This window comes from Xiphophorus maculatus, chromosome 1 (genome assembly GCF_002775205.1).
Source record: "Xiphophorus maculatus strain JP 163 A chromosome 1, X_maculatus-5.0-male, whole genome shotgun sequence".
Lineage (NCBI taxonomy): Eukaryota > Metazoa > Chordata > Actinopteri > Cyprinodontiformes > Poeciliidae > Xiphophorus > Xiphophorus maculatus.
The window spans coordinates 14,749,759-14,775,459 of NC_036443.1; the positions used below are offsets into that span (position 1 = coordinate 14,749,759).

A 25,701-nucleotide genomic window follows, 5' to 3' on the forward strand; every position below is an offset into this window, starting at 1 on the left:
ATGTGACAAAAACAAGGAAAAGAAAAAAATCTGTATGAGAGAAAAAACTTTTTACATCACTGTGCGCATTGCAGGCTTTTAAATGTAAATATGTGCTCTAGTGCCCTGGTCTTGTAATATAGTTGAACTGCAGATAGATTTGTTTTTCATCAGTATTCCAATCTCTTAATGGCTTCATATGTATTAGTGGGGGTATTGGGAATAAGTATGTAGTTTTTCCTGAAATTTTTTCCTTCCAAGTTGTTTCTGTAATCTCTCAAAATGAATCTTTGAGCCTTTAGTTGTTGAAACCTTTCATTGTAATTTGATAAGGAATTTTACTCGGGCACCTACGATATACCCGTGGTGCAGCTGTACCAGTAAAATGTTTATGATAACATTTAAGGTGGTGTTACCTCTCAGGATCTATGTCCTATGAATTATCACCAAGTGCCATCTGTTTGGTTTCCTCCTGGTTTAATAACTTCTGTGTCTTTCAGTACAAGTGTCATGATGAATGGATGCCACCCCTATAAATAGCCCTGAACCGACCAGTGATGATATTGAGCGATCAAATGTGACTAATACTCCATTATGAGGTTATTGTCACTGCTACACTGAGGCCTAATGACCAATTTGCAAATAATAACCCCTACAGTGACGGCCTTGTGAGATAACAGAGCTTATAATACCCCCGGCCTTATGTAATGGCTTTGCCTGAGGAATCTTTCAAGCGGGTCCAGCTAGTCCTCTGTATCCAACAGGAAGTTGGAGATGTGGAAAGAGGGAGAGATACTCTTTTGGTTCATAAGATTTCCTACATGTGTTTTTTTTATTATTCAAATAAAATATTAAATCCATCCAGAAATATTGTTTGAATTCAGAGCTTCAGAATGCCTTCCTGTTACATTTTAATTATATTCCTCTGCACACAGCAAGGTCTTCCACTCCACCAAGGGATCTTCTGACCTTGTGTTGGTATGACTCATGTCCTTCTCTGTAATTACAGCATAATTTATGAGCTCATTAATAAAGGCTGCTGTGCTACTTCCAAACCAATAAATAATCTTATTAAAAAACAACTCCTTGTGTCATCAGTTTCTCATGTGAAATCCCGTTTTTTTAGCTAATGTGCAAATGAAGTACATGGAGGTCATGGAAAATAATTAAGAGTATTGAAGGAAAATCAAATAAACTATATTAAGTTTAAGCAGAGCAATCTATTAACTTCATGCAGAGGTGTATGTCTGAAAATGTCTCTCTTCATTGTAAGCTCCTGCTGTTCTAAACCGTCAAAGGACATTGTGTTTTTAGCTAATTGCTTCAGCTTCATTTGCTTTGCTTGTGCTTCACAGACAGGCTGCTGTCTACTTGCTCAGTGAGCTACATAAACAGTAGAGCCAAAAACTTTTGCCACTCATATTTCCCATATTCAAAGAGGAAAGCTTGCAGCTGCATGGTGAGAGAACAACACGTCTCCAGAACCAGGCCGGACGCTGTTTAATGTATTCCAAGCACATTGCATCAATCCCCGTTTGTTCGACTGGCTTAATGTAAAACTCAAATTATCCCATCTCGCCACGCTGGATGGACTGTAAACACTGCTTTTAGGAGTTAGTCCACTACATTGCTTCCCCTCTTTACTCTAAAGCTCTCAGCCTGATTAATGACAGAGTTGGAAACCCCACACACCCCCAAAAGCCCTCCCTCCGCCTTCCCTCCCCACGGACAAGCTGATGTGCAACCATCCATTTACTGCTCTGCCTTATGCTGCCTTCCAGCATGAGGCCCAAACATACAAAGCCTCAGGCAGACAGATTGTTAAACGTGTATGAAAACATTACAAGTCAGCCCCTTCGCGCCTTTTCAGTCTTTTTTAACACATGTTTTGGTGATTCTCTTAAATGACATCATGTGCTAGCTATGCCAAGTTAAAAAAGCAATAAAAGTTCAGGACCAGATGTCCTAAAGAAAAGTTTTTAGGTGAACATGGTTGACATGCTACAACATAAATGTTTAATTGTAGAGACACATAAAGAGTGCTCTGAGATTATTCTTCTCTTTGCTAAGATGTATACAAAAGCCTTGCGATAAATAGCAATTGTCTTTATGCCTTGTTTGTCTTTATTACTTTGAAGAGGGGCTGAGAGAAATGGGCATCTGTGCCAGTTCATAGTCGTACTTCAGGCAAATAGAAGATCATGGATGGAAAAATCCTAAACCAGGGATCATCAGTCGTTACAATCCAAAGTGTCAGTGTCTCGCTTCCTCCTGCCAAATAACATTTCTGTACTGGAGGAAAAACCGACATTCCTAAGAAGAAAAAAAAAACAATTTCTCAAAATGTAAAGCTATCATATAAGGTTATGTTTATTTAATAGTAAAAATTAAGGAAATGCAACCATGTAATTGGGTTTTGAGACAAACAAGACAACACTTAGCTCTGTGAAACAGCCCTTGTTCCAGGATGGAAAATAAATAGAAATGGATTAACATTTCTTCTTTTTCTTCCTCTTCTTCTAAATATCATTAACAAAAGGTTTCTCTGTCATGAAATTACAAAATTCTTCAGTTACATTTAGTCATTCGAATTGTAAGAGGTGTCAACAAATGTGCTACTACTAGTTTTGCAACAACAAAAAATCTCTATATACTGTATGTATATATATTTTTCTCATATGAAATAAATAGAACTATACACAATTTTTTCATACTTTTCAGGTTTAGGTCATGCCTTCGATGGATTTGGAAGGATTTGTATTATGTCAGTTTTAAGATGATCTGTGCTGGATTGGTAACTGAGTATGACATAAAAAAAATCCTTAAACTCTCTGGGTTGTAAAAAAAAAAGTACTTGACATAAAATTGAGACCAAGTATTACAACTGGGAAAGATTAAAAGCATACATTGCTTCCAAACTGTGCTGCTTTTTAAAAGCAACTGTAATAAAGTTCACGCATCTTACTAAGCTGACTAAAAACAATTCAAACAACAGTAGCGCCAAAACTAGAGATTTTTTTTTCTCTGAAGCCAGTACCAAATTTCACAAGTGGTGAGGGAGGGGCAAGACATAACAAATAAAACTTAAGCAAAAGCAAATTTTGTCACAAAAAATAATGAGGTGTTAAACTGGCAATTCATGTATCCAAATCTATTACAAACTGAACAAAAAAATACACAGTTAGAAAAAAAAAAGAGTAGAAAAGAGCCCCCCAAGAAGGCTGAAAAGCTGAAATCAAGAATATTCAAAACATACTGTGCTCCCAGAATGGCAATAATAAACTTGTCAAAGTCTTACAAAGCTTGAGGAAAGCGACATGATGTATTCCTCTCCAAGTTTGATCAGAAAAGGCTTGCATAAATATTCCATTATGTCAGAAAACAAAACGATTACTTGTACATGCCGAATCTGTTTTCTTGTAATTGAATATAGTTAAAAGGTTAGGAGAATGTTGTTAGCATTATAAAGAGACTTTTAATTGTTTTGACAGGTTATACATACTGTATGTGTGGCAAGATGATAAAAACATTGAAGAATTCAACAAAATAATCATTAAAGAAAAGTTTACATTATAAAACTGAGACCCAGCTGGACACACAGTGGTGTCTATAGAATATTTATATTAACCACCTTTAACTAAATAAGTATTTTTAAGGAAACTAAGATGTTTTTTGTGCCAATTGGCAAGAAACAAGTTTTCACACATTAGGTGTTGTAATCCAAACATAATTAGAAATCAATCAAAGCCTTGCTCGTCTTGATTGCACTTGTCAGTCCCTTGATTAGTTTCCGTTGACAAGGTCCAACCCGATCTGATCGATGGGAACCTCTCAGTCCTCATTAGCAGCCCTGCGTGAACCACAACAACATGCTGCAGATTCCCTCCTCTAATCTTCTCTTCTTCTGCTTTTGTTCTCACCTCTCATTTTCATCACTTCTTCATCTGTCAAAGCGCCTCCAATACATCTAATTGTTATTTAGCAACAAATAACTCCTAATTTATATGGTGTGGCAGCAGGAAAAGGAACGCTTAAAATAAATTCAAGCTGACAGGCACTAAACATTTGATATAAGGGTATTACTGGGAGTATCATATGCAGCTCTCCTTCATACAGCATGGCACTTCACATACAGATCAATAGACTCTTACAGTATAAAGGCTCGGATGACTCATGTGGTGCCACCAGTTTGGACGGCTGACATTTCATCTGCATGATAAAGTGGCTGTGACCACAATTTCATCTTTGAAACCCCATATTTCATCAGAACCTCACTATCGCGCTCACATCCAGTGTAAATTCACCTTTCGAATGATTCTCAATGACATCTTGATGCTATATATATGCTTATGCATTCCAATTTGTAGAGGGTAAATTCAAGGCTTTGTATTACCGACTACCTCTCTGTTAGCAGGGGTTGACTAAAAACGTTGAGTCCAAAACCATCCAAAAGGTCAAATATTATTTAATATTATTAGAGGTCAAATATCATTTATGTGGCCCTCCAGGTTTTGGCACATAAATAGAACGTTCAATGTAACATTGATTTTATTGATTAAATATTTTTTAATCAATAAAATCAAATGTGTTTTTATTTGTAGTGTCAAAATACATCAGTGTGAAAAAAGGTTCAATGTTGGACTGAACATTTAATATCAATATTAATGATCAGCAGAGACAGCTGATTGTTAATATTTTGTTTGTTAACATTTTGTTTTATCAATGCATCTAATCAATACATTCTGCCACAATTTGAGGATATTTATGATCTAGATGTGGTCCGAAATGAAAAATGAGTTTGGTGCCCCCTGCTCTAAAGCTACTACAGCATATGGATGATCAAACCCATCTGGGGATATGTGGTAAAGTGGTTGCCCACTTTGTGTTTGGTGTCTTTATTTGGTTTAATTTTGCTCACCAAAACCAGGCCTGGTGGGTGAACAGGCCTGGGTGAACAGAACATCTCTAAAAATGTGAAGTAGGCTAAAAGTAAATGATGCATTGTGAGTGAATCTAAAGAAATTTAAGAAAAGATGAGAAACAAAGACATTGGCATCTATCAGCCTGAAAAGAGTTAGAGAGGCATTTCTACGGCATTTAGATTGCAGTGAACCACTGAGGCATTATCCACACATGGAGAAAACATCAGGGAAGCTTCCCAGAAGTGTCCAGTTTACCAAAATAAATCTAAGAGGACATTACCAACAGATTCAGGAGGTGGCACAGATTTCTTACAAAAGTTCTTACAAAATAGTGGGACAATTACAATCGGTGGAAAACTTACACAGCATATCAGACAAAAGCAGACAATTACCCAAAGCACATCTGTAAGTTTGCCTCGAACTAAACATGAACAAAATCAAAGAGGCCTAGAAAAACCTCCAATGTGGCTGTATAGAAACAAATTCGCTAACAACAGACAACATTTCTTCACAGATATAAAAAACACTGATAACCAATTATCATGAATACTGGATGGCATAAATTGCTGCAGAGCATGGCAAAAGCCAGTTATTAATATTAGCTTTTTAAACTTTTTAAAATCTGGAGCAGGTTGGTTCTGACAACACTTTCCCTGTAGTTATTGAAAGCATTATTTTAAAACAGATTTTAGTATTTATTCTGATTACCATTCTATGTTATCAGTATTACTTTGATGATCTGAAATCTTTCAGTGTGCCAAAACAAAAAAATAATAATAACAGTGCTGTAACTCCAGCACTACAAGCAAAACACTTAAGCTGATAATTGATTAAACTAATTTAAGGGATGCATGAGGTTTCTCAGATGAGAAAAGGATTCACTGACTTATCCATTGATACTCGAGTGTGGTTCTCCAAATGTAACATCATCACCCTTTGGAAACGTTCAGCTGTTTCTGACGCTGTCTCGTGCTTTTTTTCTATCATTCATGCATTTTTTATACATTTCTCCTCTTCTAACATGAAGTGAATATGACTATAATGGCCTTCAAGCTCTGGCGCCATTGAGAAAAGTTAGAAAAATGGAGATGTGTGCTCTTGAAATTTTAATGATGTGAGGCCAAACCTCGTTGGGCTTATTTATTAGGGTCACTGGCTAACCTCCTCTCAAATGAGGTTGGATGCGTTTTGCATTCACAAAAAAGGCAGGGAGTGTGTTTCCATCCTTCAGCCAATGGGGAGGTCTGATGCAGAAGAGGGTCCAAGTCCTCTTATCATTACTGATAATGTCTGTTCATGAGACCACGGGCTGTTTTCCTTGTTATGTATCATTAACTAGCGCACCAACATCAAACCTGCGCCTTACACAAAACCGGATGTCACGCAGCCTAGGAAAAAATCAGAGCATCACCCCTGCAGACTAAGAAGAAAGCGCCAGTGTTACCACTTCAACTAAAATAAGCCTCGAGGTTGGCAGCTGATATGGTCAGACCTGCACCACATGATGGAATGATTCCCTTTTAGAAACCAGGGAAAACAGAGTGTGACAATAACAGTGTTGATTGCGATTATTCCTGGCGGGGGCCACAATCAAGCGGCTGATTTTGTGCACATTGTTAGAAAAAACTGCTCTTTTCGAGGAAAAGTCAGCTTCCTGTTTTCACTTACTGCGGTTTCTTGATTCCATTGATAAGCCAGACATATTTACTTTACAGCTTAATTTAGACACTCTTCTGACATAAAGACATGTTTCACTCTGAAAGCTCTCCGATTATCACTTTACTGGCAAAGAAAATATTGCTGTATAATGACCCCCTGTGTTTTGTAAATCTCCTTCTGAAATCGGGGAATAAATCATTAATCTTTGAGAAACCAAATGCCCAACAATCCTGCTTGGGATAAATCTTCTCTGGTCATTTTCAGAGCCATAATTTTCTCCTTTAATAATATGGGCAAGACACTAATATTTTGAAAAAAAAAAAAAAAAATTCTGATAAAACGCAAACATAGGCTGCATAGGTAGGGAAGCGCAAGGTGAGCAACATGCCTCAGTCACCTACCTCGCTGTCAGTGCATTGTAGGTTGCCTCATGCGTGTCCTTCTTCTCTCTCTCCCTCTGTTTGGGTATAAGACAAAGTGTTAAGAGGCGTCATCATTACAGTCCATTAATATTACATGCTACGGCGGCTCACATTAACGACCTGACAGCCCCCCCTCTCCCCTGCCTATCCCCCCAGACATTTTCTCTAATCCATGGAAAAACTTAGACAAACAAGTTCTCTGGGAAGAACTGGGGCAAAATACTTCAAATCGAGGACAGTCAGCAAGACATGAAATATTGTTTGACAGTGCTGTGTTGTATTTGTTCAAATCCAGCATTGATGTCAAAATAAAACATGTCATTTCATGTTGTTGCGATAGAAGCTTGAAAAAAGTTGGGTTTTTTTTCCTTACTGTGATATTCCAGCATCTGGATGGAAATATTGAACCCTAAGAGTGTATTTTTGATGTGAAAATGAATGAATATAATTGAACAAGTGTTTTTGTCAATATATTTTAAGGCAACACACAATGTTTCCATATGTGACATCATGGAAAAGTCAATAGAAATCAGCCGGTATAACAGGGAGAAAACAGTGGACCTCCACACGTCTGGTTCTTCCTTGGGGACAATTTCCAGATGCCTGCAGGTGCCACATTCGTCTGTTCAAGTAATTACACAAAACTGTAAACACCTTGAGAGTGTCCAGCTATCAAATAGTTTAGCTAGGAGACGGCTGCTGTGTCCCAGAGGTGAATGTGCCTTGGTATCAAGAGTATGCTGTATGTATCAAGAGTATTTGTTCAAGAGTATCAACTCTTGAACAAAAGCAAAAGACGATGTGAAGGAACTGGTGGAAGTTTGTTAGGGAGGTTCATTATCGTAAGTGAAACTAAAGCTGTACTGAAAAACCACTCAGGGAGGAAGAAGACAATAAAAAGGCAAAACAGTTCGCAAATGCACTCAGAGACAAACACGTTTAATTTTAGTTCAAACTAAAATTAAACTGTTTGGCTATAATAACCATTGTTAAATCTTAAGGGAAACTTGTGGGTGGCAGCATCATGATGTGGACATTGTTCAATGTTTGCAGGAGGGAATGGTGCAATTCACAAAAATACATGACATTACAAGGAAAGAATAATACATGAAAATATTAAATCAACATTTCAGGACATCAGAAAAAACAAAAGTCCCACATTAAACTGTGTTTCAGCACAATTTCTAATGACCCAAATCATAATATAAGAGTAGATCTAAAGTGGCTTAAGGACAACAGTGTCAATATCTTTTGAGTGTCCGGAGCAACATTTTTGGGTGTGGCATTAAAGGTGTGTTTGTGAGCTAAATGGCCAACAGTTCTGACTCAGCCATGTTTGTTCTGTCAGGAGGAGTGAGTCACAATTAGAGCAAACGGATGAGAAACGCATCTAGAAGGAAAACATTTGACCCAAGTCGCACAGTTTGAAAAGTCATTCCACCAAATACTAAGAAACTCTATGTAAACTTTGAAAAAAAAAATATCACAGATTATTCTGGCATTTAGCAAATTAAAATAGCTTTGGTCATCTTGATTAACTCAAAACAGGAAACATTTTGACAGATCTAATGTCACACGGCAAGATTTGTTTGTAAATTCTAGTTATGCTACACTTAACAAACACAACTACAATTATATGCATGCAATTATATATAAATACTTAGTAATATATATGATGCTATTTGTAATTATCTATAAAAATTTTTTTACCACAAACAACTGATCAACAAAACATTTATTTTTCTGACTTACAGTCAAAACAAGGTGAACTGCTGTTCTGGCATAACATACATAATTTCAATAACCCATTTTATTTTTTCATGTGTGTGATTTCTAGTTTATGTAAAAACATCATATTAAAAAATCCCTCGACAGCAAAGGGATTTTTATAACCTATCTTATCATTTTTATGACCTATTTATGATTTTTATCTTGTGTATTTGTCTCTTTTGAATGTTTTATATGAGTGTGTCGAGTCCTGTCGAAGGCAAATTTCTATTATCTTTGGTTTCAGATAAAACGTTTTTCTATTCTATTCTATTCTATTCTAAATAAGACAATGTTGAGCTTATTTAATGCCAATGATGAGTGTATTACTTTGTTTTAATGTACATGTACCATGTATTCTAATTAATAATAAAAAGGTGCACAACACAGCAATATTAACAATTGCAACACTATATTTTCCCCGTGAAAACATAAATATACACTGTGCTGACTCACTTCCATCAAGAAACAAATATGGATTCATTTTATTATTTTGGCCACAACATGAACTGAATAACATTTACAGAAGATAAAAATGATTAAATATCTATAAATAGTATCGTTTCTGTCTAGGTGATAGTATAAAGACACCAACATGACACAATACAGTGTCACAAAATCAGTGTCAGCCATAAAAAAAATATCACCTCTGACTAAGGAAAGATTTCTACTTACTGCTGTTCTGTTTTTGTTCCCAGATCCAGGTTAAAACCTTTAGTTCTTCAGCTTTTCCAAACACTGCTCACCGTCCCATCAGCTGACTCCTCAATGAATCTGTCAGAACTGAGGAAAAAAAAAGGAAAGCCTGGCAACTTTTTTCCTGGCCAGTGCTTCAAAGACAGAGTCTGTCCAGGTCCCCTAATGTTGTCCTTTCTGGGCTGTAAGTCACAACTGTTTATTGGTGAGGTCCATTTAAAAGCCATGTGCGTCTCAGTTCTTTTCACTCCCTCGATTTGCTTTTGCCCATTGTGCCGTGCCTCCAATACCACCAGCACAACTGAATTTCAGCTCCTTGTTCCCCCCCCAGCCCCACAACCCCGACTTCCCACCTCCCATTCTTAGCTTTCTCCTCCTCCCAGGTCAACCAGCCTGTCCTCTGTGACTGAGGGTGGAGCCTGCTGTCAGCAGCAGAGGGAGGATGTTACACATACCTATGAAGAGAGAGAGAGTGCATGTGTGTGTGTGTGTGCGTGTGTGTAAGACAAAAACACACAGGGGCAACTCTGTTCATACATGTGCGTGTGCTGTATGTGTCTGTGGCTGCGATGTGAAGAAGAAAGCCATGTTTATTATTGCGAGGAGGACAGACCAAGGTGAAGGTTACACACCCATCCCCTTTCCAATCTAATAATTTGTCTCTTGAATAACTCATTGGTCATGTTTGTTTTCAATCCAAGCTCACACCTTTTGTGGAACGCTTTGTTTTTTTCATGGTTTTATTACTTCTTTGTTGATGGAGGACAAGAACCGGAACACCTGGTGAGGAATGCTGGGTGGCTGAGTCAGCTGGGTCACACCCTTGATGTATTCACGCAGGTTTACACAAAATAAATAAAATGATTATGTATTTAAATTTCAGCATTACAGCTTTTTCTCTCTCTCTTTCTCTTTGTCTCTGTTTCTCTCTCTTTCCTGGGTGTGTACCGTACTTGTGATTGTAAGGAAATACTGCTGGCATGCATGAAAACATTCACAGGTGTGCACAAGGAGGGGGTTCACAAATCTCTGTTTGCTCCAACACAAATACACAGAAATGGCAACAGGAAAATTGTGGCTATAAAGCAACAGTGTAGTGAAATTTTGCGACATTGTGTCAGCCAGAAGCTGTTTTATCTCAAATGCGTTTGATAGACAATATAAAATAGTGGGTAGTCGTGAGATGGAAGGGAAACGTGACACTGTTTTCAATTTCTTTGCATAAATAAAAATCTGAGATTTGCATGTGATTATTTTCAGATCCCTTCACTTTGAAATCTCTAAATAAAACTGCAACTGAAGCCGTCAGTCACTTAGTTTTATAATATACCAAAACAAAACGTAACTGAAAAGTGGAAGAGCAATTAAAAACAAAATTCTTCTAAAACTAAAATAGCGTATAGGATATACTTATTTTACATCTTTAGGGGAGGTTTCTATGTTGCACATCCAAAGACTCAAATTTGTGGTGATTTTTCTTTGTCAAATAGCTGTGGTTCAGTCTGATTGGATGAAATGTTTCTGTGGGCATCGATTTTTAATTCTTGCCACAGAATCTCAATTGGATTTTGTTTCTTGGCCTTTGGCTAGGCCATTCCAACTCATAAATATACTTTTATTTAAATGTTTCCATCTTTGCCAAGGCTGTATGTCTTGGCCCAGCCGGAGGGTGAATGACTGCTTAAGTCTCAAGAATTTTAGATATTTAGTGTTAAGCTTTCTTCCAGGATCGCCATGTATTTAGCCCCAACTTATAAAGAAAAACATCCCCTAAGCCTCAGGCCGCCAGCACCAGTTTTTACTGGAGGGATGTTTCAGGGTGATATTTTTTTCTGTCAGCTCACAACATTTTTGCTGCCTTTTAATACTGCAGTGCACAAAAATGGACTCCGTTTATTAATTGGGTGGCGTCTGAAGCCAGTTGAGTGAATAGGAGCAACATTTGTCAGATCTTTACTTGCAAACATTAAAAAAAACATGAATAATCTTTCCTTTTACTTCACAACGTTGGGAATTTGTGTCGGCCTCTCAAAGAAATAGTTTGAAGTTTGTAAAAGTGAATTGCGTCAAAATGTGAAAAACATTGAAGGGGCATGAAAAATTTGCAAAGCACTCCAAAAATTACTTTCAAAATTAAGGTAAGGTCAGGTAAGGTAATTTTATTTATATAGCACATTTTCAGCAAAAAGGCAAGTCAAAGCGGTTTACATGAATTTAAAGGAAATACAAACAAAATAACAAACCAAAGGATTGAGCAAAAGAAGAAAAATAATCTAATAATGTTGATCCAAAGTATATAAACTAGATACTCCTGTTCAGGGTTGCTGGATAAGTTTAAGTATCCATCCTCTGGTCTAATTCCTTTAAGTTAAGAAAAGTAATGCAGCTCAACTCTTTTTTCCACTAAACTTTATTGGAATGGGGATATCTACAGACATTTATGTTTGTAATATTTAAATCCGAGCCACCCTCCTCAACAGTCTGATACCAGATTGTCCCATAATGTCAGAAAATGTGTTTCTTTCCCTCAGGTATTGCTTGACTCGCCTCCTCAAGCTGAACCATTTTGTTCTAACCTGAAGAGGTGGGACAATAGGTTTCACTCTAACATGATTATCGTGGCTGCCTGGATCCTGAGAACATTTTGTTTAAAAGCAGTAAAGCAGCAAAATTAATCCAATTTGCTCGCTGCCAAAATTGACAACTGATGAGCCTGAGGGGGAGATAAGAAGAGATTCCAGTAGAAAAAAATCATGAAATAAATAAATTCTTAAGGTCATGACCAAAAAAAAAAAAAAATTCCAGATATATGTACTGTAGTTTTTTGGGGGGTGGGTTTGTTCCAATGCAACATTTTTTCTGCTCTGTCCATCATCCACTAGAGCATCTTTTGCTTAACATGTTAAGTCGCTTGGCAGGAGTGAAGCTCAAAAGGAATGTGGAGACTTTAAATATCTCAGATCATGACAGTCTTTTCCTTTGAGATTTCTGGCTGGTCATTCTCCCACATGTTGGAGCTTATTTTCAGCTGCGGTTTGCGCCAGAAATAAAAACGTCAGCTGTTTCTCTTTGAGATGGTCACTCACCTGCTAACACCTCTAACTCCTTTCTGGGAGCTTTTTTTTTTTTTTTGCAGAAAGACTTATTACAAATACACAAGTAAGGTTGCATAATAAACTGTATGATCAGTGTAGTCAGAGGCCCTGTGCAGTATGAAGAAAAGTTTGATGGAAACACTAAAACACGCCAAAGGGAACCCCAATAAAAAGAGAAAATAAATCGATCATGTTCATTTTCCAGTCCAAAGAAGTTGGCAGGAGACGGCGCTACCTTCAGCTGGAGCTCAGAAACAAACAACGCATATATTGTGGAAGTTCATTCAAAAGAGTCAAGCTGTGCACACAGAAAACACCACCAGGCCACTGGGAAGAAAAATGTTGGGGAACATCTGAGGGAATCATTAACCGTCAGATGACCAATAAATACCCGAGACAGGCGGAGAACTTGGGGTTCATCTTTTTGAGGGCTCATAATAACCAGGAAATCCAACATCTCAAAGCTCCTTTTAATGAGATTACTTTTGCAAACCTGTGACTGGCCTTCAAATGGATGCATTCCACATCTGTTTCAAGCATCTGGGTACAGCTTTAATGTTGAGCCAAAGAAATGGTAAAAGAAAAAAAAAAAAGAGGTAACTCTATTCTAATTTTCTTTTATTAAAGGTAATAATGTGTAATGAAACACTTTAGTCTGGATAGCTCAGCTAGTTCTGTTTTATCTGTAAATGCTGTTTTCCTTGCCTTTTTTTTTTAACAAAACCATCAAATGTGTTGTTCACAGCACAAATTTCTTATAAAATATCAATTTTTCTTCACTTGCTTTCTTTAGAAAAAAAAATCACAGGAAACAGTTCTAAAAAAATTTCTTAACTAAAAATTATGTCAGAAAAAAAAAACTGTTGAATCCTTTGAATAAAAATCCTAATGCTAAAGTTTTTCTACCTGGCAAATCAGGTACAAACCAAAAAAGATTTGAGTATTGCATTTTTACCATTTTACATTTAAAGTCATTTCAAGACTTCTTACAAACAAAAATCTGAAAAGTGTGTCTTGCATTTGTATCCAGTCGTACTGAATAAATGCTTTTCACTTACGGCCACAAGTTTATCTCTACGAACCACTGTCAAAGTCAGTGGTTCGTAAAGATAAACATCAGCGTGCAGACATCTAAAGAGTATCTAGACAAATGCTAAATATACAAACAAACACTTTTTCCGACAGTTTACATAAGGCTGCGGGTCTTTGTCAAGAAGACAAACATTATTTTTATCATGTTTAACTTTATAATAGAGTTTACAAAAAACAGAACATAATCTATAGATGATGCAATCACCTGCACTTCTATGTTTAAAGCGTTTTTAAATGCTAGAGAGGAAACAGAAAGAGGTATATGTTCTTAAAACAGCTTTATGATCATAATTTGAACAGTTCTTTAGCTGTAATTAACTCATTCTGGCTATGAGCCGCTGTTTAGATTTTGTCCGTTTGAAAGACTTCTGGAATGACCCAAGAACTGATTAGATTCAGATGTTTAAATATCACTTGCAGACAAATTTGTGATTTCATAGTACACTTATTTCTAGTGAGGAAGTTAATCAAAGCTTAAAAAAATGGAAGGAGAGATTAAAAAGTCAAACCCACATGGATTCTGCAGCATGGTTCCAAATTAATCTGGCCTCTGGTGTTTACAAACATGAAGAGTCAGAAGAAGCAGTTTTATCGTTTTGTGGGCTAATAAAGTAAGACGTACATCGTGCTGCAGGTGAACAAGCTCTAGCTGGAGCTCGTCTGAGCTAATCAAGGCAGACTTTAAAAGAGTGGCAGAGGAAACAGAGACTTCTCAGTTCTTTCTGTGATTAATTGGTTCCAGTTATGGAAGCATAATCTCTGCTTCTAACCTCTGATCCTTCCGCACCAAATACTCACCTTCTCCTCCTCATTCTGGATCCTCCAGATCTCCTCAATGTTCCTCCAAATGCCTCCCTGGGTAAAGAGCATGTGCCTGCCTTTCATCCTCACCAGGAAGCAAAATTTGACAGGTGTACCATCTCACTCTGCTCACACATATTACACACTATTTCCTCCAGGACAAACATCTTCAGGAATCAAATAAAATCATCACCGAGTTGTTTCATTTGATTTATTAAATGGTAAACGGCCTGTACTTGTACAGCATTTTATCAAGGCCAGAGAACCCCAAAGGACTTCGTACATTATTCACCCATTCACACAAACATCCACACACTGATTAACATCTTTCATACTTCTCCGCACAATTCTCTAGAAAACACCTGCATTCTTTGCATTCATATTAGCATTTTAACTATCGCTGTCTCTTCACCAGACAACTATGAGCAAACGTGATGCACAGGCCTCCTTTTTTCTTTATATTTAATTTTTATTCTGGTTAATAGAAAGTTGTGCTGATTCCAGGGAGTAGAGAGGCTGGATGTAAAAACTGTCTCAGAAGAAAATGATCAGTGTCATCTTCCTGTGCAGAGAAAAATTGGTTCTGATGAAAAAACAGACATTTAAGCAATAACTGTATGAAGCTCTGTAAATGTTTTATTTTAATGTTACAGTAAGAATTTGTTTAAATTCTTAAATGAACGTTAAAAATGTAAAGACAATAAACAAATTAGCACATTTTGCCACTATGTAACTTGTATGAAAATATTCAATAATGTAATATTCATTGTACAGCACCTTCTCCAGTAGCAGAATGTAAATATATAGAAAAAATTTCAATGTTTTAGAATTGAAGTCACAGCGTTAACCACTGCACTACCAACTAGATATCTAAGACAAATGTAAAAAAAAAAAAAAACTAAACCAATCATTTTCTAAAAAGGGGAGAACACAAAGAAACGCCGTCGTTTTTAGATTTTAATTTGAACAAAAGTTGACAAAAACATACAAGGTCCTTCCACCTCACACAACCACACCTGTGCTCTATTTTACTACTTCATGTTGATCTATCACATAAAATCTCAATCAAAATCATTAATGTGTATGGCTCAAATAAAACAAAATGCGCAAAATTTCAAGAGATTTGAATACTTTTGTTCCTTAAAACATTTTTTTTTTAATTAGGTGAAAACCAGCCTTTCACCTTTTAAAAAAAGGTTCAGTCACAGCAACATGTCATTTGAGAGCTGCGGCAGGGATCGCATTTGTGGTCTGCTTTACTTCAAGGTGATGTCAATGAACAAATAATCCTCCTAAAATAGTCCAGACGTGCTTAATGTTTTTTTTTTCCTGCTCGTATCAAAGGATTCTCTATGACATAAACTGTTTATGAAATTAAAGGATGGGTTGGGGGCTAAATTAATTTGTCGCATATGTGTGTACGCATGTGGTCACAGTTTGATAGCCAGAATCACTTCTCATACAACTATTATCTCCATATGCTTTATCATACTAATAGCCATAATAGACATAGATGAATGCGCTGAACGGCCTTGCTGCGAGTCTCACTGCCAGCCGGGTTATAAATGGAAGCTTGTGAAGACAGATCAGAGCCACCAGCCTGCACAGATACGGCTGGAGCACGACCTGATAGCAGAGCTAAACACAGCACTGCTGCATTCAGTCTAGTATGTTTTTGTGCACTCATGTACAATCTGCGTGAACAGCCAAGGCCATAATTAAAACAGTAATCTCAGGGGGAGATTAGCAGAGGTTAGTTCTGTGAGTAAAATGGCTTTGTGTTCATGATTAGAAATCAGATACGGCCAACAAATCCATTTAAACCAAATGTTTACGCGAATGCTTTTCTTGATTATTCAGCGGGGGGGGGGGGGCTTCTCCACTTGAACCATCAGACATATTTATTGCCCCATTTTTCTGTGAACACTTTTTTTTTTTATGAAGTCGAAGAAAAACTAAGTATGAGAAAAAACAGATAGGAATCAACGATGACATGTGGTAATGGAATGCCATTATGTCGCCAAAGGATGTTATCAGTCACATATGAATCAAGAGTTTGACTTTGTTGTTTTTTAGCTGAAGCCATTTAAAGTGGAAAGTAGTTGTTTTGGTTTTGTTTTTTTTAAATCACTATTTGGCTGGAAATTGAGGCTTAATTCATGGCAGAACTGCTTCCACGATCCACAATTACAGGGTTTATTTGACTTACATTATTATTTTAGATTTTTTATACTTATAAAATAAGACAGTTTGCCAAACCCTTTATATTTAATTCAATCAGTCCAGGTCACACATTCTATTTAACTTTCAGAAGGAGTCAGAGTGCACAGTTCAATCAGTACACTGCAAAAACACAAAATTAAGACAAAAAGTAAGACAGAGTTAACTTACAAATAACTTTTCAGTAAAATATATGAGCTTGTTTTAGGTCATTTTTCCTTAAAAAAGTATTTGTTCCATTGACAGATTATTTCACTTATAACAAGATATTTTTTCTATATTTTTAGTGGAATAATCTCCCAAAGGAACTAGTACTTTCTCCTCAATATTAGCAAATTATTGACTTAAAACAAGCACCCAAGTAATCTGAGACATTACTTCTAAATTAGTTTTCTCTTATTTCAAGTGTGCTAAGATATTTGCACTAAAACCTGGAGCAAAAGTATTTGTTAAGGTTTTGTGTTTTTGACATGTAAAGCAGGCAGATCGTGTGCTGAAGTCCTGACTTCCAGCTGTTCCAGGACTTCCAGCGTTCCTGACTTCTTAACTTCTTAATGTTAAAAAGAATTCCATAGTTAAACCCTTTTTTCAACCCATCACACAGTCCGAAGAATTACCACAGTTTTAGTCATGCTGACCACTCAAAGTGTTTTACTCTAGAGCCACGTTCACCCAATTGCTCTCACTGATATCAAGATACTGGTCAGTAGGGGACTTGGGGATGAATGATTTGCACATCATCAATGTGGCAGAAAGAAGCTGCAATTGAGAACAAATTTCACAGATTTCAAAATAACTACTCTTCCCACTGACCCCAATGTAGTACACCACGACTTAAAAAGGCAAAGTCTTGCTGCAATACCATTACGGTAAATGATAAAACGACTCCAAAGCGATTTCCACTCAATCATGCACACTGGTGGTGGAAAGCTACACTGTAGACACAGCTGCCCTGCGGCAGGCTGACAGGAGCGAGGTGAAAGTTGGCGCCACTGCGCCCTCTGACCATCACCGGCAGACAAGGTGGCTGAAGGACAAAAGGCAGAGTAGGTACAGGTTACAGGACGACCTCCTTCCTCCTGAGCCCCCGTCGCTCTGACAGTCATAAGCTATCTGTCAAGATGGTGCTATTAACTGAGGTCGTATTCATTGTAAAATGCTTGAGAACTACTGCCTTTAGGGTAAATAAATGTGACCAGCTGACCTGCACCTCTGGAGATCAGTGAATACGCAGTGAAGAAAGAACGGTGAAAGAAAAATTAAGCCTGTAATGAGAGTGAAATTAATAGACCCACTGTGATTTGAATAAACAAGGACTGGAACGTTGCTTACTCTACAGTATATGCGGAGTATCAATATTTATAGTGTATGAATAGGGGTCCTGAGAACAGACCTTTTCTGCATATTGGTGCACATGTGGGGTGACTGTCAAGACCTTGAAACATTTTTTCCTCCTCTCGTTCGCGTTTTTTTTTTTACTAGTTCTTGTTTATGAGTCTGTTTTTGTGTTCATTCTGTCAAAACCCTTTTACTAGATGGCATTGATGGATTGTGTGTGTGTGTGTGTGTGTGTGTGTGTGTGTGTGTGTGTGCGTGTGTGTGTGTGTGTGTGTGTGTGTGTGTGTGTGTGTGTGTGTGTGTGTGTGTGGGTGTACAGCAAACATACAGAGGCTTAAGGATTTGATAAGTAAGGGAAAACAACGAAGCAAGTATATTGACAGAGACCAAGCAGGAAGGAGAACAGGGGACACAAAAGAGAAGAAAATGAAGAAAAGAAGCTTGAAAATCAATGAATAGTTAACAATTGAGGCAGCAAAGTTTCTTTTTACCCAAAGTGAAGAAGCTTCTAAACGGTTTGGTGATAATGCAGTGAAGAGGGCAGCATTTAAGACAATGGCTTTTAAAATGTTTACCACTTTAAGCTGAAATAAAACAAATATGTATTTTTTTAATTATTCTTTGCACTGTTAAGTATGTTCACTCAGTACTTAGTAAGCGCTCCTTCTGCATGAATTACTGAATCAGAGTAACATGGAGGCAATCCGCCCACGGTTCTGCCCAGATTACTAGTATAATATCATTGAGCTTAGCTGCATTGTTGGCTATAGAGTCTCTTGTCTTCCTTTTAGCAAAACAGATTTTGACCAGTTTACAGCACAGTGATAGCATGGATATTAACTTTTTGTGTAGCCTCTCAGAGACGCTCTGCTTAACAGCTTGGTCAGCAGTCTTCCTCTATGATTATGCATTGAAATATATTTTTCAATAGTCTGATGTAGCATTCAAATTGTCTGAGAAACTGATTTCGGTTATAGCTATCAAAATTAACCAATTATTCTAAGTTTCACTTTTTAAATTAAATAAATAAATTCAACTTTTTGATGTTATTGTGAGGAATCTGTAAATCAGTCAGAAAAAAAGAGCTGAATTGGTACAGATGGTAATCTGTACATGTTCAGAGAAGGGGAGGGGGGGGGGAAATGGGAGAACAGGAGTGACGCCATAGCAGAATAAAGAGCCATGAGCACTGAGTGATCTTCCAGAATTAAAAAAAAAAAAAAAACAGCCTGTAAGCACAACGTGATAGCAGGGGGAGGCGGCGTGGTCAGTGTTTACTCAGAATGTGTACACAGGTAAGCAGCGCCGTGTTTCCAAGCAGAAGAAAGTTTGTTTATAGTTGTGCCGAATGCGAGAAGTGAGAATGCAGATGTGCTGAGTAGCACTCTGTGTACTTCAGAGGGGTTCAGTAGAAAACGATGAAAGTCGGGATTTCTTTCTTCCACTTCGTTTCCTCCCTGCTGCATCACACTCACAGTCCTCCTGAGGCGGGTCATTGTTCACTCTTTGTGTATTTTTATTTACGTCATTAGCAAATGAACACATTACTGTTCGAAGGTGTACATTTGTACTTGAATGGATTTGAACAGATTAAACTGTTTAGGTTGGTTTATCAGAAGTGGAGTAGATTTATGTGACGTCTTCCAGTTTTATTTATTCCATTATGTGACAGTAAAGACTAATAGGTGCTATGTTTGAAGTATTTATACTCCACGCTATTACACAATAGCGTACAAAAGAAGACAAAGTGGATTGGGAAATATGAACATATTTATGCAATAAAAGCTAAATATGTGCGGCCCTGTTGCATATTTTCCGCATCTGATGTCTTTCTGTTATGACTCTTAAGGTTCAGCAACTGGATGCTGGAAGATCCATCTCAGAGAACCCTGATTCCAGCCTATTGTAGCTGCTTAGGAAAGAGCAGGTTTTCCTCTCTTGAGGAAGCTTAGATCCTTCCGTGTTTACAGAAATGTGCTGCATATCTCCTGAAAGTGTGTTGTGGAGAAGGTAGTCTATTCTGCCATTCACTGTTTGGGAAGCAACATCAAAGCCAGTGATTTAAAAAGGCTCAATAACCGGATCAAGGAGTACTCTGGAAAATCTGGAGATTATTATGCAAAGAAGGATTCTTCATAGAACCAGTGGCATTACAGTCAACTTTTTTGAGCAGCCCTTTCATGACACAGTCTCCAACAACAGTGTCTTCAGTCAGAGGCTTCCTTTGAACCACTGTAACACAAACTGCCACAGGAGATCCTTCTCGCCCCACAGCCATCAGCATCTACAACAACTGTTTGAAGAGAACTGAATGAGTCGCAACAACTTTTAGCTTCCTTCTGGGATTAATATGGTATTTTTGTTTACTGAACTGAATTGAAGAAAACTGAAGTGAAATCAGGCTTTAGTATGGAGGCTGAATTTCAACACGTGCCATGCCTTTCATATTTGTATAAACTCCAAGTAAAATACAATGATATTTGTTGGAGTTTTTTTACACAGAAAAATATGCTAAAATGTTTGAAGGGTTTGAATTTATTTGTAAGAAATTAAGGATGTTCACATCAGCTTGAATGAAACATCTTCCCTCAAACACTCCCATGAGAGAAAGCTCCATTAGTGAGGCTTCATATCAGCAGACTCTATAGGACTTTGACTGTATGTTTGTTCTGTTTGTTGCATACACAGCGCTTCATTGAAGCATAAAATCAATCTTTAGTTATGTCCTTACTCTGAAGAGCCATCCTACCTGTAATAATCTTCTTCAAGTGCTTCTTGTTGATATTGGACATTCATGGTTCCTCTTTCCAATTAAAACCGCCTTTGATCAAATTGCCATGAAAACACGCAACATATCTGGGAGAAAGTGGAACTCCAACAACAGCAAAAGCAATAGTCTGTTTCTGTTGCTTTAGGCAAAATATAATTAAGATGCCATGTGCAGTAGAGTGTGTGCTTGATTGATACCTATAGGTGGATATGCACAGAGGAGAGAGTAGGGTAAATAGAAGCAAACGCTCTGATGCAGTTTCGCTCCGGGGCATCTTGCAGCAGGCCTCTCTAAATGTGTGTACCTGCATTTCTGTGCGCAGTATGGATTTTTAAATAATCGAGAGCAGCAGCGCATGAAGAGAAGAATGGCAGTGATGGAATAGAGACAAGCATCAGATGAGCTGCAGCTGTTTGTTTAGACAGCTCTCCCTGAATCCTGGAACGTCCCCGTTGTTTCCAAAAGACAGCACTCAGTGAGTCTGTGTTACGCAAAGTGGAAGAGACAGGTGAAGAGTTTCAGCTGGACAGACACACACACACACACACACGCACACACACACACACACACACACACGCACACACACCGCAACACAGACAATGGAGGTGTATCAATTTCACTTTGTAAATACAGAGTCAAACAAAAAGAGGAAGCCAGGGTAGAGACGCAAAGCTTTCCATGACAGTAGATTTGGTGAGTGGAGATCCACGTAAATGTTGTTAAGCTGAGGAGAATCCAACCTGATAGATACCAGCAGGCGAGGTATTTCATATGGCTCTTTGACCAGGACTGCATGGCCTGTGGGGCAAGATTAGCACTATTTTTTATTTCTTTGCAATTAGTCAATTGGGAGTTGCTGTGTGTTAAGCACTGCCATGGCCCTTTTCAACTACGACCAGCTCAGCGCAGTTTGACTCGGCTCTACTAGTAATGGTTACATGGTACCAGTCCCATTTTTAGAATCTACTTAGCTGGGGGTGGAGAGGTGAAGACACTGGATGTGTTACAAGAGCAAGTCCCTTACAAAAGTCCAAACAAATCGAGCAGCGCTGCTTGGTGCCACTGGGAAAAGGCTAAAGGAAAACAGGCCTTTGCTGGATGAGGACTCTGAGTTTGGTTTCTGATCCATAAGTAAAGCAGCTTCCACATCTCCCAAGGATTAAAGGAGTATTCCACAGTTTTTTAAAAGAATTTAGACTGCATTTAACTATTTCTTGCTCCACAATACTTTCTAGTGTATGTTTGTCATCCATAACATTATCTTTGTACAGCACATGACTAGTATTGAACAAAACAGCATTATTTGTTTTGAGCTAAAAACAAATAATGTTTTTGAGCTAAAATCTCTTTTTTGAAGAAATGTTGGTGTTTTCATCAATATATGGTAATTTATTAATAATAAACTAGTCTTTTTCCAGCTTAAATTTGCATTTTTGTATGCTTTTTTGTACGTCATGCAAAGCTCTACATGAATTACAGCACAGACATAGTTTTAATGATGATGCTGTTTAATTACCTGCAGTCACAAAAAACAAAAAACACAGGCATGGACTGAAAGAGTGCAGTGTGAAGGAAACTGAGGGAAAGAGTGGAGAGAAGAACGGAGGGATGACTGGTTCTCTGTTTGAGGACCGAAAGAAAAGAAAGGGACTTCTGTGGTGTGTTTACATGTCAGCAGCGTAGTTCCTTGTCTGATTTATTGCATGTACGTGTTTGTGTGTCTGTGCACGCCTGGGCCGGTGTGCGTTTCCACATTCAAATGCTTCACATACCATAAGTTAAAGTGAATCAACCTTATATCTGGTTATGACCTATGGTTCTTATGGTGATATGCAGCTGGGTGTAATTTCACTTAAATCCACTCTGAGTGGTAATTAATGCACAGTCTATGAGAGAGGGGCTGAAAAGATTAAAAAGGCTCATTGCAGGTTGTTTTAATCCTTCATTGTAATTTTAGTGGCACAAAGTCACTTCAGAGTGGCAGGGAGTGTAAATTTGAGTTTGGCTAAGTATCATTTTGGCCAGATAGACACCAGTGAGACGAAAGCATGCAAAAATATAGTTAGAATTTCCATGAGCTAAGGGAATAAAATTGAAGATAACGTAATTATTTCATGTTCCAAAAAAAACTGCTTTTTTATTTCTGATATTAACAGCATTAGGAGGGACAAAAACTGAGGGAAGGATTAAAGGAAAATCTTTAGCTAAGTTTTATTCCTGTACATTACAAGACAAATTTATTGGCACACCTGGAACCAAAAGGCCTTCAAATAAATTCAGCTTTTTTTTGTCTCATTAAATTACTCTGAAAACATTCACCAAAAGCTGACTTTTAATTTTGTTTGGACAATTGATCAAGTACGGGACACTAAGTTAAAATATATATTTTCAGCAAAATTACTGGAGGCATAATTATTGGTTACTCCTGCTGGGCATTCTTTATAAAACTCATTTTTCAGTGGGACAGCACTCGGTTATCGTCTTTAACATTTCAAACGGTTGGAGCAAATAGAGAGAAGGATTTCTGGCTTAATCAAATTCTTCTTCCAAAAACAAGCATCTGCTTCTATCAGATAACCATGGCATCGTCCTCTTATGACGCATGCTCACAGATTTTCAAAGTGGTCTTGGTCAAGGGACTAAAAAGGCTAATGCAAAACCTCCAGCTTGAACCTCTTGAGGTTTTTAAGTCCTTTAATCTAGTCTGAAGAAGTTTACTTCCTGAATTTACTGGGTGAATGCAGATAAATCCACCAGTCCCCCCACCAGTTCCACGTTCTCTGTGACACAAACAACAGCCGAGGCCCGCTTCTGATCAATTTGAAGAGGTGTTGTTTTTTTGTTTGTTTGGGTTTTTTTCATGGAAATTTAGCATCTCTATTATTCCCTTAACATCAGGTTTCTTGCAGCCAAAACATTGTTTTTAAACATCATCAGTCCTTGTGAACTGATTCCAAAATCTATCAGACTTGTTTAGGTGTTTTTTGCAAACATTGGAGGCTGAATGTTTAAAGAACAGTAGAAAGGGTTTTCGGCTGTTGACCCTTTAATGAAGGTCTGCTTATTTCTACAAATATAGCAGTGCAGTAAAACATTGCATTGCCTCTCAGTTTGACCAGTAAGTTCTCCAAAGACTGGCCTAGAATTACAATAGGAAAAGTCTGGAACAAGTTAGAGCCCATATCTTGAACTCTCTGAGGTGCTGTGGCGTGACTTGAACATGTAAAAAACCTCTAAAACACTTTACATTTGCTACAAACTGATGTTCAGCTCTGGTATACAAGAAGCAACTCACTGAAGTTATTTCAACCAACGAAGGGAGGATTATCTATGTGAGGGTTGGGTTTCTCAGTTTTTTTTTGTTTAGTTTAGTTTTAAAATGCAGGTTAATTTAGGGGGGTTTAGTTGCAATTATATTCTTTAAAAACAATAAGAAAAGGGTTAGACATTGGTATGTGAAATTTTAATTTGAAAGACCTAAATATTAATTGGGGTTGCCTTACTTTTAACATGACTGGCATCCGGTAAAAGGTGTTGTAAAAGTCGCTTTCATCTCCTGTTACAGTCAATGAAACATTGAGTGTCCCTCACCATATATAGCACACAGCAGGAGTGTCAAGTTTTTACTCTGTGCTGAGAGGCCAGCCTCACCTGTCGGTGTGTGTGTGTGAGTGTGTGGGCGTGCGCATGCAGGGGTGTCCACTCATCCCGTTTGCTTAATGAAGCCCTTTGTGTAAAACGAGTCTCAAAACTTGATCGGGCTCAGCGTGTCAACCTGACCCCGAGTGCTTATTTGATAGACTGACTTTCTCATACCATGTCTAGACACGGATGTACATCAGCTTGGGCTGTGCTGAAATCACTTTAGACTCACATCAGCGAAGTTGGTATGGTGCTAAAGTAAATGATACGCCAGTAAGAAAGTCTTGTATGGCACTGCTACCACAAATTCCTGAGCTGTGCAACTCTAGAAGACAGAAAAGCCAAAGGGGATCCAGAATCACTTTAACTTTAAGGACTACAAAATATCCCTGGACATGTTTTATCCCTCTTTTTCTCCAGGGACAGATAAAGGTGTAACTCACGTTATGCAATCTGGGATGTGGAGAAAACCTGCGTCTTGCCTCAAAGCCCTAAAATTTACAGTGCTGGCTAAATGCTCTGACAGTGCGAGTTCAGCTCCTGTCTCCATCTGCTGTTGTTCAGTCTCTGGGCTCCTGCAATTACAATGACAAGGCAGTGACAGGAGTGCTATGCCAATGCATCAACCTGCCAAATGGGAAAGATGACAGCTCTCAGAGAATCAACAGTGGATTAGGTGTTCCCTTTTCCACAATGGTCATGTTTTGAAGGCCATGTGAAGCAATAAATGTCACTTTTTAAGTATGCCACGCTGCACCTTCCATGAATAACTCATAAATGTTGAAGGGGAAACCCTTCAGGGCTACAGGGCTATAGGGGATTTAAGAAAATGACCACTCTTGAAAATAAACCATCCCTGGGTGGCCCCACTTCTTCTTTGCCTTTTACCAACTGTTCTGAGCTAAATGGTTCACAATTTAGGCCGACTCATATGGGCATGTGTTAGTCATTATCCTGACAACTAGTCAAGCTTATTTCATATCAGGCCACTTTAAATGGCAGCCAGCAAGCCACATGTGGCCCAGAACCCATTTCCAAGTGGCTCAAGCCATGGTTTTGAAAGAAGAACCAAAACGAAATCAATATACTGTATTTTGCTGGCCTTCAGAAATACCCATGAAAGTGAAAGTTCCTACAACTGTAAAGATCATGAATGCAACACTTGGTGGTATAGTAAACCCACAATGCACCGTATTGTTTTATTCTCTTGAGTAGTGATTCAACCCAGCTTGATTCATACAACATGTCTTGATCAACACTGGAATGTAAACTTGTCAGTGAAACCATAGATGCAGCCC

The 25,701-nt window shown here is 38.0% G+C and overlaps 1 protein-coding gene across 4 annotated transcripts in view; it reads right to left on the reverse strand.

The window, feature by feature from the left end:
* LOC102222176 (vasopressin V2 receptor) overlaps nucleotides 1–25,701 on the reverse strand; it is a 46,486-nt gene that overhangs the window by 14,254 nt on the left and 6,531 nt on the right. For 2 of the 4 annotated variants that reach the window (XM_023335914.1, XM_023335920.1), the window contains exons 2-3: nucleotides 9,425–9,532; nucleotides 6,962–7,017 (exon numbers count right to left, since the gene is read on the reverse strand). The gene's annotated coding sequence lies outside the window, so the exon portion shown is untranslated. Of the gene's footprint in view, nucleotides 1–6,961; nucleotides 7,018–9,424; nucleotides 9,752–25,701 lie in introns of those variants that run through there. The other 2 variants (XM_005801363.2, XM_023335924.1) reach the window with 2 other exon arrangements.